Source organism: Chiloscyllium plagiosum, unplaced genomic scaffold, assembly GCF_037043375.1.
Source record: "Chiloscyllium plagiosum isolate Xiang-an unplaced genomic scaffold, Cpla_swu_hap1 HiC_scaffold_39, whole genome shotgun sequence".
Taxonomy (NCBI): domain Eukaryota; kingdom Metazoa; phylum Chordata; class Chondrichthyes; order Orectolobiformes; family Hemiscylliidae; genus Chiloscyllium; species Chiloscyllium plagiosum.
The window spans coordinates 58,812,479-58,825,970 of NW_028270177.1; the positions used below are offsets into that span (position 1 = coordinate 58,812,479).

The following is a 13,492-nucleotide window of genomic DNA, read 5'->3' on the forward strand; positions in this document are numbered from 1 at the left end:
TGTTGACGAAAAGAGCAGTACTAAGGTTCTCCGCATTGTGTGGTTTTTGCTGAAAGTTTGTGCTGAATGTTAGCAGTGGGACTATTCCATTCACCGAACTGTTAAAAACAGACAAGAAATTTCAGTGAACACAAGACTTTCAAAATGTTGTTTTTCTCAGAGCAGATCTGATTGTGAGGAGACATGATTGACGTGTACGAAATAATGAGGAGCAAGGAATTACAGATTGAAGGAAACATTTGCTCTTGATCGATCACCAGGGTTTGTAGATTTCAGATAAGATGCAGAAAGCTTTGAAAAGACTGGTAGGAAAACTTTATCAGTCAGCAGGTAGGAGACTCTACAACTCACACTCTATAAAGATCAGTTGGACAGTTAACCCTTCATTCTTCTCTGATTCCACTGGCCAAAGAGTTTCGAAAAATGCTCAAAGCAGAGAATCACTGCGAGCAACAGTTATTCGATCGGTGGCTTTATGGAATGGAAAGGTGCCCATAAGTCACCTGCGCGACTATTCGGCTTCCCTCCTGTGATGACGCTGGGACATTGACTCTCATGTTCTCAGGTACATTTAATGAAGGCATTCTCGTTCCTGCAGATGAGGAGCTCACACCTTATTTCGGGTTTTGAAAAATCAGTTTTTAAGCGGGATTAAAATCTACCCTGCCTGCGAGCCAGGTAGGATTCGAACCTACAGTCTCCTGATTCGTACTCAGGCGCGTTAGCCATTGCGCTACTGGCCCGATGCGCAGCCTCCAGAGCCGTGATGTTAATACGGACACGGTTAATAGCAGTCATGTTCACCAGTTGAACAAGCAATAAAGATAATCACTGTCACTGCTTCAGTCTAATCTTCATCACCTTTTAAAGCAACGAATTTTCCAAAAAAAAAACACATATGTCCTCATGAAGTTTCCATTCACACACTGTCTGCTTAGTCATTTAATGGAATGTGATGTGATGAATTTCGAATCCACTTCTTCAGCATCACTGACGGGAACGTGAGACTAATCAGCACATTGTATATACCAGTTAATATTCAGAGGTTTCGAGTACAGTAGCGACTTTTGCGAATATGCAGGAAAGTGAAAACTGTGAACCGAGCAAAAGAATCCCTTCATGGAAATTAATCCAGTGCAAAGTCAAACATATTAGAACGGCAGATGACGTAAACATTCCTCTGCATCTCTCTGCACAGATGCTTCTCTAAGAATTGACTCTTTGCAGAATTCTTCTTTGTAATTTAGACTGTCCCAGTTGTAGATATTCTTTCAATCCACAAACAAGTATCCTGCTGAAAACTACTTACTTAAGAATAAAATAGTTGACTATCTATTCTACCAGCTGATGTCCCAAAGTTCCGTGTTCCATGTGAAGACAAGTTCTTTCAGGTGAAATTGGAGCTCCCAGCCTGAAGTCCCACTGCTTCTTGATGCGTGGGAATTGAAGCCGCTGTCGTTAAGGCGGGAGCTTTTAGCCTCGATATTTCACGCGCCTCTGTATCATCAGAGAATGGCATTACGCTCACCAATTGCATTTTCGCAGCCACATGCTCGCGCTGAACGCCATTACCATTTCCAATTAGTTTTGGGTGCACTGCAACTCAATTTCTCTGATTCCACGCCCTTGAACTGGGATTATATGGCATGCCATTATATGATTACGTCAATAAGTGAGGAAATTGGTGAAGTAACCGATGTTAAAATACACTGTTATTGAGAAATACATTTCAGCGATACCCTGCAGTATCCCATGAGCCTTTGAAGTTTTGTAGATATCTCGCAAACGTAACATCCTACAATCTCAGTGTTGCAATTTCTACAGTCTCTCCGGACATAGAAGCTATATATATGCAACCGAATCTGAGTTCCCACATCTCAGTCACTGTTTGACAAGTATTCCTTTGTGCGTGTGTTTCTGTTCTTGGCATAACCTCTGCCCCGATCCTTATTGCTTTTTGCATCGTGCTTTTCCATGTGGCGCCAGGATAATGAAATGGTTCTTCCTTGACATTGTAAACACAGCAAGTTCTGCTCGAATCACAGTGACAGCAATCGGCATTTTCCCGTTTTACTCCATGTAATATGTGCTTAGCAAACGCTGGGAAAATCAATCTTTGTTTTACATGAAAATACGTGGTGATAAGTTTCCTTTTTCAAACACCCGCTATCTCACATCTTTGCGTTTCACATATCATAACCACCCTTTATCGGAGAAATCTCTCCCTCCCACAAGAACTAACTCGCCTAAACGTCCACCCTCCCATTTCACTGAGGTACTGCACAATATAATACTGACATTTACACTGTTCATTCTGTACTGCTGCGGTCACTGTTTTGGGTGAAAGTGCTCAATCACATGGTCGGCATCTTCAAGCAATTCAATCCATTTAGATGCAGCTGTTCTGTAATTAATCCTCATGGAGCAGTTTTTATTGGCAGGGACGATAGATTACTGGAACATCGGGCTCAGGATAAGTGCACAGCGCAGGATTGAGCAAAAGATGTTTTATTGGAAAAGACAAGTTTCTGTGGCTTTCTCCAGTCAATTATTTCATTTCTTCATTCGGTTCCCCCCAAATATTGCGTGCAGTTCTGCAATTCACATTACAGGAGTCATGTGATCGCACTGGAAACCTTGCAGAAATTTACCAAGTTGAAAAGTTTAGGTTATGAAGACAGATTGTTTTGACTGGGGTTGTGTTCTTAAGGCAGAAGAAACTGTGAGGATATATGTTTCATATGCACTAAGTAATGAACAACATGGACAATGCAGACTAAAAGAAACGTTTCCTCTTGACCGATCAGCAGGGGCGTAGACTGAAGTTAAGAGGTGGAAAGGATTGAGAAGATATGCAGAAAGATCTCATCAGTAAGCGGATGGTTGAATCTGGATTCACTGTCTGAAGGGATGCGCAGAGGCGAACCCACATAACCTTCAGAAATACACGGATCTGAACTTGAGTTGTTAATACATACAAGGCCAAGTGATGAAAATGAATAAAGATAGTCAAGCGATTGCATCTGACGAAAGCATGTACAACGACCTTGAGGGCTGTCATTCTACACATACGTGGTATTCGTGTAGCTGTCCATGGTGGGCTAGCAGGTCCATTTTTTTCGCTTTGTTCGCTGTCACCCGGCTTTGATTCTCAGTCCGGGAGTTGGGTTTGCTATGATCATTTCGGCTTCAGAACAGTCAGTTTTAAGTGCAGTAAAGTCAGCGCTGCCCGTAAGCCAGGTTGGAATCGAAGCTCCACACAGTAGATCTGTAGTTAGGTATGTTATCCATTGTGCCACTGGCCCGTTGTATGTGCTACATTGTGCGGTAAATTAACTTGTATGTGAATTTGAAGCCTGCCAGTCTTGCTCTTGAACCAAGTCGAAACTTTAACTACAATCTCTGGACCGTAAACAAGCGCATTATCCATTGTGACACTGTGCTCGCGCATGCTTGAGGTTGGCATTCTGCAGAGTTGTGATCTAAACACGGACATGACCAATCGTACTCATGTTCAAAGTTGAATAACCAGGAAAGATAACCACCGTTACTGCTTCACTCCAATGATCCACTCTTTGTGCAGCGGGAGGTTTTGTAACGAAAAGACATTCATCATCATGAAACTTCCATTCACTTTGTGTCTACTCAGCCATTCAATGGGATCTCCGCTCATCTGATGAATTTCAAATTCACTGTACTGATTTTGCTCCATCACTTTTGATCAACTAATGCCTAATCACAACATCGTATTCAAGCTAATTTTCGAAGTCTGAGAGTATTTTAACGGCCTGTGCGAGTTTACAAGAAATTCAATAAAATGAAATGAGCAAAAAAATTCCCTTTCTGCACAGAGCAGAGTTAGCCATATGAGATAGCTCAGAGAGCGAAAACATTACCTCCATTTCTCTCAGTGCAGATGTCAATAGTATCTGCTCCAGATACAGTTGGAACTTCCAGCTTGATATCCCAGTGCTCCCTGCTTCGTGTCAATGGAAGCTGCTGCAGTTCAGGTTGGAGCTCCCAGCCTGATGCGACGTATACTACGTCAATAGAAACTGCTCCACGCAATGTTGGCACTCCCAGTCCCCGGCATTTCAATTCACTCTGTACTTTCGGTGAAATATTTCACACTCAATGATTTCATTTCTGAACTCATATCCGCTGCCTCATCCCCATCCGCATTTTCAGTTTGATCTTCGCTGCTGCATCACACAGTTTCTCGTATTCCAGGTCTGAAACCTGGCACTATATGATATTCCACAGCAATGGGTTTCTTCCTTGCATGACGAAATTGCTAAAGCAACCGATGGTAAACTAAATTTCTTTTGCAGAAATACCTTCCAGCAATTCCCTGCGCTATTCCCTGATGCTTTCATTTTCTGGAGGACTATATCAATCTTCGCCTTCAACAAACTAAGTGATGAAATATCCATCGGCTCTAGAGATACCGAAGTTAACCATTCAGCCAACCATGAGTTTGCATTTCTCAGTCACTGTTTGTCAAGTATTCCTACTGTTCATGTAGACCTGTTCTTAACATATCCTCTGCCACTATCTTTACTGATTTTTGCATCATGCTATTCCATGCGGTGCCGGTATCGTGCAGTGGTTAGTGCTTTGCATAGTGGCAGCAGAAAGATCATCTCCAATTTGACTTCCAGTATTGTCACTTGTTCCCGTTTTATGCAGAGTAAGACAAGCTTCACAAAAGCAGGAGCGAATCAATCTTTTTTGACATGAAAATATTCGTCGAGGTGATGATTTTACTCCTTCAAACCCTGGCCCTTTCACATCTCTGCTGTCTATGTATCAGGATTTAAACGCACCAATTCTCGGAGATTTCTCCCCATCCCACGATCAGTAACCCTGCTTTAGGTTCCTTCTCCAATTTCCCTGAGGCATTTGGCTATCAAGCACTCGCATTGACATTGTTCAGTCTGTGCAGCTGCAGTCAATGTTGTTGGGCGAACGTGACCCAATCCCACAATTAGGACCTTAAAACCAATCGATCCATTTACATACTGCTGTTGTGAGATCAGTGCTCATGTAGCAATTTTTACTGACATGTTCCGAGATCACTGGAACATCAGGCTCAGGAAAATGACACAATGCATATTTAGCAAAGGGTATTTTTTTTTGGAAACGATCAGTATTTCTGTTCTACTTTCAATGGAGAAGAGGAGATTGTGAGGAAACATGATTGAAATGTGTAGAACAATAAGAGATAAAGGCATGTTCGGCTGAAAGAAATGTTTCCTCTCGGACAAACGCCAAGTGGAGTCGATAAATGTACGAGGCAGAACATTTTCAGTAGATAAGCAGTAAAAACTTTATCCACCAGTGGTGATGGATAAATCTGCAACTCATTGTGATGAAATCAACACAACCTTCAGAGATATTCAATCTGTATTTGTGATGTTAAGGCATACAAGGCAAAGAGATGGAAAATGGAATGAGGATAGTGAAGCGGTTGTTTCTGCAGAGAACGCGTCCAACACATTTGAGGGCTGTCACACTACGTCCCTCTTACCGCTATACTCGTCCCTGGTCATGTCGTGGTTCTGAATTGGCACTTTTACCACTGCAGCCCTCGTTCAATTCCCAGTAAGGGCTGTTTTGTTCAGCATCAACAGCGTGGGCATCTGTGATAGGATTCCTTTCAATGCTTCGAATCAATCAATGTCTTCACGAACATCAGAGTTAATGTCCCAGTCTCTTAAAGAAGGAGAAGGTGCCTCGGCACTCCATGAACCAACATGAGACTGAGATATATATTTTGTTTCCTTGCCATTACTATGAGCCGCAGCGATTGGGTCGATGGCTCTGTGAAATTGAAAAGTGCCGATTCGCAGTGTGTGGGACTATTTGGTCTTCCTCACTTGTGATGACGCTGCGACATTGACTGTGATGTTCTCCGGGATGTGTACTCAAAGAGATTCTCGTGTCTGCATATCAGGAGCTCAAGCTTCATCTCGGCTTCAGAACAATGAGGAAGATTAGGTTGTGAGTGTAATGAATACCCGTGTTAACCTCGAGCTAGAGCGGAGGTTGCCCCATATGTTCTTCACGCTTTCATGCTTCAGAGTTTTGATGTTAACAAGGACAGGAGAAATAGCAGTCATATTCAAAAATTTAACCAGGAAAGAAAATCACCACCACTGCTTCAGTCCAATCCTCCCCACGTTGTGTTTCAGCGCGATTCATAATGAAAACATATCTGTCATGATGAAGCTTCTATTCAGCCTCTTGTCTGTTCAGTCATTGAATGGGATCATCGTTGATCCTGTAAATTTCAACATTACTTTCCAGCTTTTCCTCCATAAATCAAGATAAACTCGAGCATAATGTCAACATCAAATAGAGTCATAGAGTCAGAGAGATGCGCAGCATGGAAACAGACCCTTTGGTCCTATTCGTCCATGCTGACTAGATATCCAAACCTAATCAAGTCCCTTATGCCATCACCCCGTCCATATCCATCCGAAACCTTTCTATTCGTATATCGATCCAAATGCCTCTTAAATGTTGCAATTGTACCAGCCTCCACCAGTTCCTCTGGCAGCACATTCCATACACTTATTACTCTCTGTGTGAAAACGTTGCCCAGTGGGTCTCATGTGTATCCCTCCCCTTTCACCGTAAAACTATGCCCTCTAATTTTGGACCCACAGACCCCAGGGAAAAGACTCTTTCTATTTACCATATAATTTTGAAAACCTCTAACAAGTCATGCCTCAGCCTCCGACGCGCCAGGGAAAACAGTCCCAGCCAATTAAGCCACTCCCTCTTTAGCAAATCCAACATTGACAGAATCCTCATTTCTTTCTGAACCCTTTCAAATTTCGTAACATCTTTCCGATACGAAGGAGACCAGATATGCACGCAATATTCCAACAGTGGCCTACCGAATGTCTTGTACAGCTGCAAAATGACATCCCAACTCATGTACTCAATACTCTGAACAATAAAGGAAAGCATACCAAACGCCTTCTTCACTATCCTATCTACCTGCGACTCCACTTTCAAGTTTAATTTCAAACATCAGGATGCTATGAACCTGCACTCCAAGGTCTGTATGTTCAGCAACACTCCCTCAGACATTGCCATTAAGTGTTGAAGTCCTGTTATGATTTGCTTTCCCAAAATGCAACACCTCACATTTATCTGAATTAAACTCCATCTGCTATTTCTCAGCAGATTGGCCGAACTGGTCAAGATCCTGTTCTGTGGTAACTCTCTTCGCTGTCCACCACAACTCCAGTTAAATGACAAAAAGTAGAGGACCCAGCACGGATCCTTGTAGCACTCCACTGGTCACAAGACTCCAGTCTGAAAAACAACCCTCCAGCACCAAACTCGGTCCTCTCCCTTTGATCTAGTTAGAAAACCGTGAATTTTTGGAAGTTTAGTTCGCTTTAATGACTTGTATGGGTTTTCAGGAAATATAATATCATGGCACGAGCTGAAAATCACTTCTGCAATTTCACCAAATATGCAGTCAGTCTTCTGATAAAGGCAGAAAAAGAAAATATTACCTGCGTTTCTTTCTGCACAGATTCTCCTCCACGAGCTGAATCTTTGCCACATTTTTCCTTCTTTTTGCGAGATTTCCCTGGGACAGATATTAACTCAATCTACAAACATGGGTCCTGCTAAATACTAATTTAATTCAGATTAAAATAACTGAGTATCCTTTCTCCAACTTTACTTCTCATCGGTCCGTGCTCCTTATCAATACAATCTGCTCCAGGTGAGGTTGGAACTTCCAGCCTGCTGCCACAATGCTCCCAGTTTTATTCCAACAGAAGCCGCTCCATATAAGTTGGAGGTCCCAATCTGATATCACAATGCTCCTTGCTCCATGTCAAGAGAAGGTACGACAGGTGAGGTTGGAGTCCCAGCCCCGGCGTTTCATGCACCTTTATACCGTCACAGCGGGCTCATCCTCATGCCAATTTCCAGTTTGATGTTCACTGCTGCGCCACTCAGTCTCTCTTAGTTTAGCCCTGGGAACACGAGATTATATGATATTCCGTAACACTGGTTACTTATGCGGAATATCACACTTCTCCATTTCATAAATCAGAATTCAAACCCACGCACTTTCAGAGATTTCCCTCCCTTGCATGGTCACTAACCCTTCTTTACATCGCTCCTGCCATTTCACTGAGGCATTCCATAATCTAACGTGCACATCGGCACCATTCTGTCTGTGTTGCTGCTGTCAGTCTTGATGGGTAAACGTGTCCCATCGCATGATTGGGAACAGGAAACCATTCGATCCATTTCAAACCCGGTGGTTGTGAAATCAATCATCATGTCGGAGCCTTTACTGGCATGGACCAGAGATTACCTGTTAACAATTCGTCTTGATTTCCTGCCACTAAGCCAGTATGGCACCTTACTTGCTACGTTTCCATTAATGCCACAGACGTTTATCTTTTAACCAGTTTGCCATGGTGAAATGAACACACACCTTGTCAACCATACTACTCTAATACTTGTGGTCTGTGGCTTTCAGTCTGACGTTAAGCTGACTGGGTGTGATCTCTACCACCAAGATGCTCTCTCGACGCCATTCCTCCTATTGTGCCTCTCTTGTTTGTCTTGCCATGACTGATCAAAACAGTGCTCTTGAAATCACTTCAAAAATCATTTCGCATTACAATGACACCCTGCATTGGAGTTGTGAAAATCCACTGTTATTTCTACCATTTTATTTGATCATTATTGAGAGATTAACTGCCATTAGCTCCACTATACCACTAAGTTTTTCTGGTCTCCGTGGCACTCTTCCACCAGTGTCACTGCATTTTTTGTTCCTTCGCTGAATTTTTACAGTCGCGTTTGATGTTCATTTAAAACATCATTCCTCAGAACTGCAATTTTTCAATCGAGCAAAATTGCCAGCCTTTTCATTTAAAGTCCCCTCTAATGATATCAAAGGGGCAAACAAATGAGAGTTTCAGCAGCAGATGAACTGAGATTCGGCGGAGTTATCAATTGTCAGCGTGTGGGGCACATGTGATCGTTGTGATGATAAGATCCAACAGCGCAACCCAGCAGTTTTCATGCAAACATTTGTTTGGTGTAAACTGCACAAATTGCCAGAGTCATTTCCCTTCATTTCGCAATCGGTCTTTTTGTTTTTGGCTTTTCTTTTACTCCTGTAGTTCTCCCTTGATGGTAGTAACTCTGTCTGACGATCAAAATGCCTACCGTTCTTATACACCCAAATCGGATTATCTCATTTGTTCGATGTTGGCAGAATAATACATTCGAAATCGATTGGCCTTTAATTTACAGAGACGTAAATGAATCTCGTTGGTTAAATTTGAATTGTCGTCAAAACAGGAACCACCTTCAGGTACTGATTTCACAGCCAAATGTTATATATTTTCAACTTTCCAGTAAACTCTGAGACTGCTCTCGTAAGCTCTCAGTGCAGAACAACATTCTACCTCTCTTAAAGGTACAGCACACATTTTCACCTTCATAACAATTTGGAATTGCACATCAGGCTGTCACTGGCCCACTGCACACAAAACCAGAAACACAGACCTCAAACAAAGAACAGTTATAAGTGGATAAAGCAGCAGTAAAATGTGCCATGTCACTCTCAAAGTGAAACAGGGGATAGAGAAAGATACTGTACTTGCCAGCACACAGAAAATAGTCACGTATTTTGCAGGAATAAACATCATATCATGAGAGCAGTAGCCTGTAGTGTTTAGTGCAATGCAACACTGCTTCAGACTCTCTCATTCAGTGTAAAATCCATATTTGGCAGTGGGGGAGTAAGGAGCTTTCGAATACAGAGAGCAGAAGTAGAGGAGTGGGAAGAGCACAGAGGAATGTTGGGCTGGCAGCAGTGGTGGATTAATGGGGCGTAAGACCATGGATGGATTTGAAAACAAATATGAGAATTATAAAATCAGTGGAGAGTCATCGTGGGAACCAATGCAGATCTGAACATGTGTTACTGGAAAAGCGCAGCAGGTCAGGCAGCATCCAGGGAACAGGAGAATCGATGTTTCGGGCATAAGCCCTTCTTCAGGAAGCCCTTCTTCGGGCTTATGCCCGAAACGTCGATTCTCCTGTTCCCTGGATGCTGCCTGAAATGCTGCGCTTTTCCAGCAACACATTTTCAGGTCTGATCTCCAGCATCTGCAGTCCTCAATTTCTCCAACCCATGCAGATCAGTGAGTTTTATTTAGTCTGAACAGAAGGGAAGTCAAGGAGGAAATGACAAGTAGTTAGCTTAACATCTGTCACATGAAAGCTTCTCAATGTTTTTTCAATAAAGTTGTTGAGCAAGGCACTTGGAGAAAGAAAATCAAGGATATGATGAAAATTCAAGATACTTTGCGAAAAGGTAGTCAGATTTAACCAGATTATTGATATTCTTTTGTGGAGCTATCGTGTGTTATGGATAAACCGCCATTTACTGACTCATTCTTGAGACTGTCAAACTTCACTTGAAGGCTCCCACCTTCCTCCTTACAATGGACATTCCGATCCAGTTGGTGTCATCAACAAGTTTGGAAAAATTACAAGAGATCCAAATGTCCAAATCATGTATAATGGTTGGAAACAATTTGGTTCAAGCATTGAACCATAGAATCTCTGCAATGCAGTCACTGCAATGAGGCCCTACACTCTCCCGATAATGTTGCATTTCGCATGCCCAATCCACCTAGCCTGTACATTCCTGGATATAATGGGCAATTCACTTAAACCGTGAATATTTGTACTGTGTGCAGAAACAACAGCATCCGCAGGAATCCCACGCAGACACTATGAATGTGCACAATTCATGTTGGCAATCGCTTGACAATGGAATTGAACCCCGGTCTCTAGCACTGTGAGGCAGCAATGCTGTCACTGATCCTTGTGGTACTCCACCCGTAACAGAACACCAACGTGAGAAAAGTGCGCTTATTCCTACTCTATGCTTTCCAGCTGGTAAACAATCCTTAATGAATGCTGGTACGTTTTCTCCAACCCCATTGTGTTTTGTGATGTTGTGTGGGACCGGATGAAAAGCTTCCCGAACAAGCAAAACAGTGGGGTTCCAACGTGAATTCCACTCCACAGGAGACTTTGCAGAGATCACATAACTTGAAAGATGACTCCCAGCGCATCCACATTCTCTCATTGTTTTCCTCTTTCTTCAACATTTTGGGATGAAGCCTGTCTGGTCTAATTGACTCAAACTTTAGTCCAGTTAACTTTTGAAGTACGACCTCTTTCCTGTTCTTATTTTTTTGCCCCTTGTTTCGTATTTTTGGGACATTTAATCTCCTGCTGAAGGGCTTCTGATTGGATGTTGACTGACGGCCTGTGTTTTTCCAGTACCACATTCTTCGACACTGATTGCAAGCATTTGCGATCCTCACTTTCTCCTTTTCCACAACCTTGACATTTGCATATTATCTCACTGTGCTGATTCGCTTTGCGTCTTGCCAGTCCAGATGATCAGCTGAAGCCTCGCCCACACACACGTGCTCTGTTTCTCCCGACTTTGAACGAAGTTTGTAACTTTCCTGTTCAGAACACCATACTATTCAGGTTAGGATAAATGATGTGACTCCGTCAGACTCTGCTGTGATCTTTGATCCAAATTTGCTGGGTGCAAATCAATCCTTCTAAAACCCTGTACAATTGATTTGAAGAATATAATTGAGAGAGAACCCATTCAAAAATGCTCGGTCAAGTGCCTAAACAACTCTTTATGTGGCTTAGTGTCAAGTGCTGCCTTTTCACATTCCTGTGAATCATTTTGGACATTTTGACAGATGGAAGACGGGGTAGAATTATAATCTTATGTTGTTGATTTGGATATCCATTGCAATTCCTTCATCATTGCTAGGTGTTTAACCTGTAACTCCTCACCTGCCAGTAATCTGGGACCACGTGCACTATGTGGACTGCAGCAGTTCAAGAAGATTGACAATATCAGCCAGTCTTGCTCATGGAAGTGCTGGAGAGTGGGGTGAACTAATCTGATCAGGGAACCAGCATTGGCACGATGCGCCAAATGATCTTGTGTTGCAATCATTCGGTAATTGCGACTAAAATTAAAGAAAAAAAGACTCACACAGGCTGCCATGCATCTGTTTCTGCATTCACCACTCAGTAAGAAAGCAGCTAATCGTTGGAACATCTGTACTTTTAGACTCAGTGCTGTGAGAAACACCTGCAAGAAAATAATAGCAAAATACTGCAGCAGCTGAAATATTTTTTAATAAAACAGGCTATGCTGTAATAACTTAGCTGGTCGGGTTTGTGCAGGGAAAGAAGGTAGATGAATGGTTTAGCGTGCGCAGACAGACATCAGGAAATAAAAATGAAGCAGATTTTCTTCATCCTTATGATCTGAGAAGCAGAAGGAAAATGGAGTAGATTTGTGACAGTCACAGGCTCTGGGGTTGGTAATTGGTGGGAAAACTCATAAAGACACAGTCGGCAAGAGTTATGGTAAAATAACAAAAAGGGATATCTAAAATTCATCACTGTCAATCCAGGTAAGAAATTCAGAAGACACAAATATACCTTGGTTTGGGTTTGGTGTGTGTAAATACTCTCCTCTGAACTCACTGTAAATGCAGTTTCGTATACCCTTCTCTACCAGTCCAGGAGAGAAATTCACAGTCATTGTGTCCTGGTCACAGTCTTGTTCCATGTACTGTGCTGTACTGTAGAAGTTGGCGGACGTTATCTCAAGTCCAAATGGCACTCCGTCAGCGCCTCGTAACACCAGATCCATTGCTCATGCCAACTGAACATGCTTAAGAGAGGATAAAGCAAACATGACTGACAAGAGAAGACAGGGAGAGCACAGAAACAAAAGAAAGACACCATCTGGTTTAGATTAGTGAAACTTAGAGCATTTGGAAGGGTTCAATAACGAGCAGAGAACAACCGAAATGGCAAGATGAATTATTAAGATTTAGTACGTAAGCGTGTGAACTTGAAATATAAAGAATGGTGCAAGAGTTTATAAACATATTTAAAAGGTTACAGAGAGAATAGTAAGGTAAAACAATGACTGCAGATGCTGGAAACCAGATTTTCGAGTAGATTGGTGCTGGAAAAGCACAGACATCTTCCGAGGAGCAGGAAAATCCGACGTTTCGGGCAAAAGCCCTTCATCAGCAATACAGGCAGAGCGCCTGAATGGTGGAGAGACAACAGAGAGAAGAGTGCAAATTGGTGCACTGGAGAAGACGTAATGGGGAACAACGAAATGGTGCAGGTGAACACGTGCTTTGCATCAGTTTTCACAATGGAAGACAACAACAAAATATGTGAATTAATAGACACGGAGGGAAGAAGTGAATGAAATGCCAACAATAACCAGAAAATGCCAGGGAAGCTGCAAGGTCTGAAGGGATTAAGTCACTGAGACCAGATGGACTGCATTCCTGATTTCTGAAGGAGATTGCTGAGGAGATTGTGGACGCGTTGGTCGTGATCAGTCAGGAGTCAT

At 42.5% G+C, this 13,492-nt stretch overlaps 1 non-coding gene across 1 annotated transcript; it reads right to left on the minus strand.

The window, feature by feature from the left end:
* Nucleotides 1-670: 670 nt before the first annotated feature.
* Nucleotides 671-743, minus strand: trnar-acg (transfer RNA arginine (anticodon ACG)). Its single transcript has one exon. It is a non-coding gene; the product is annotated as a tRNA-Arg (tRNA).
* Nucleotides 744-13,492: the final 12,749 nt, after the last annotated feature.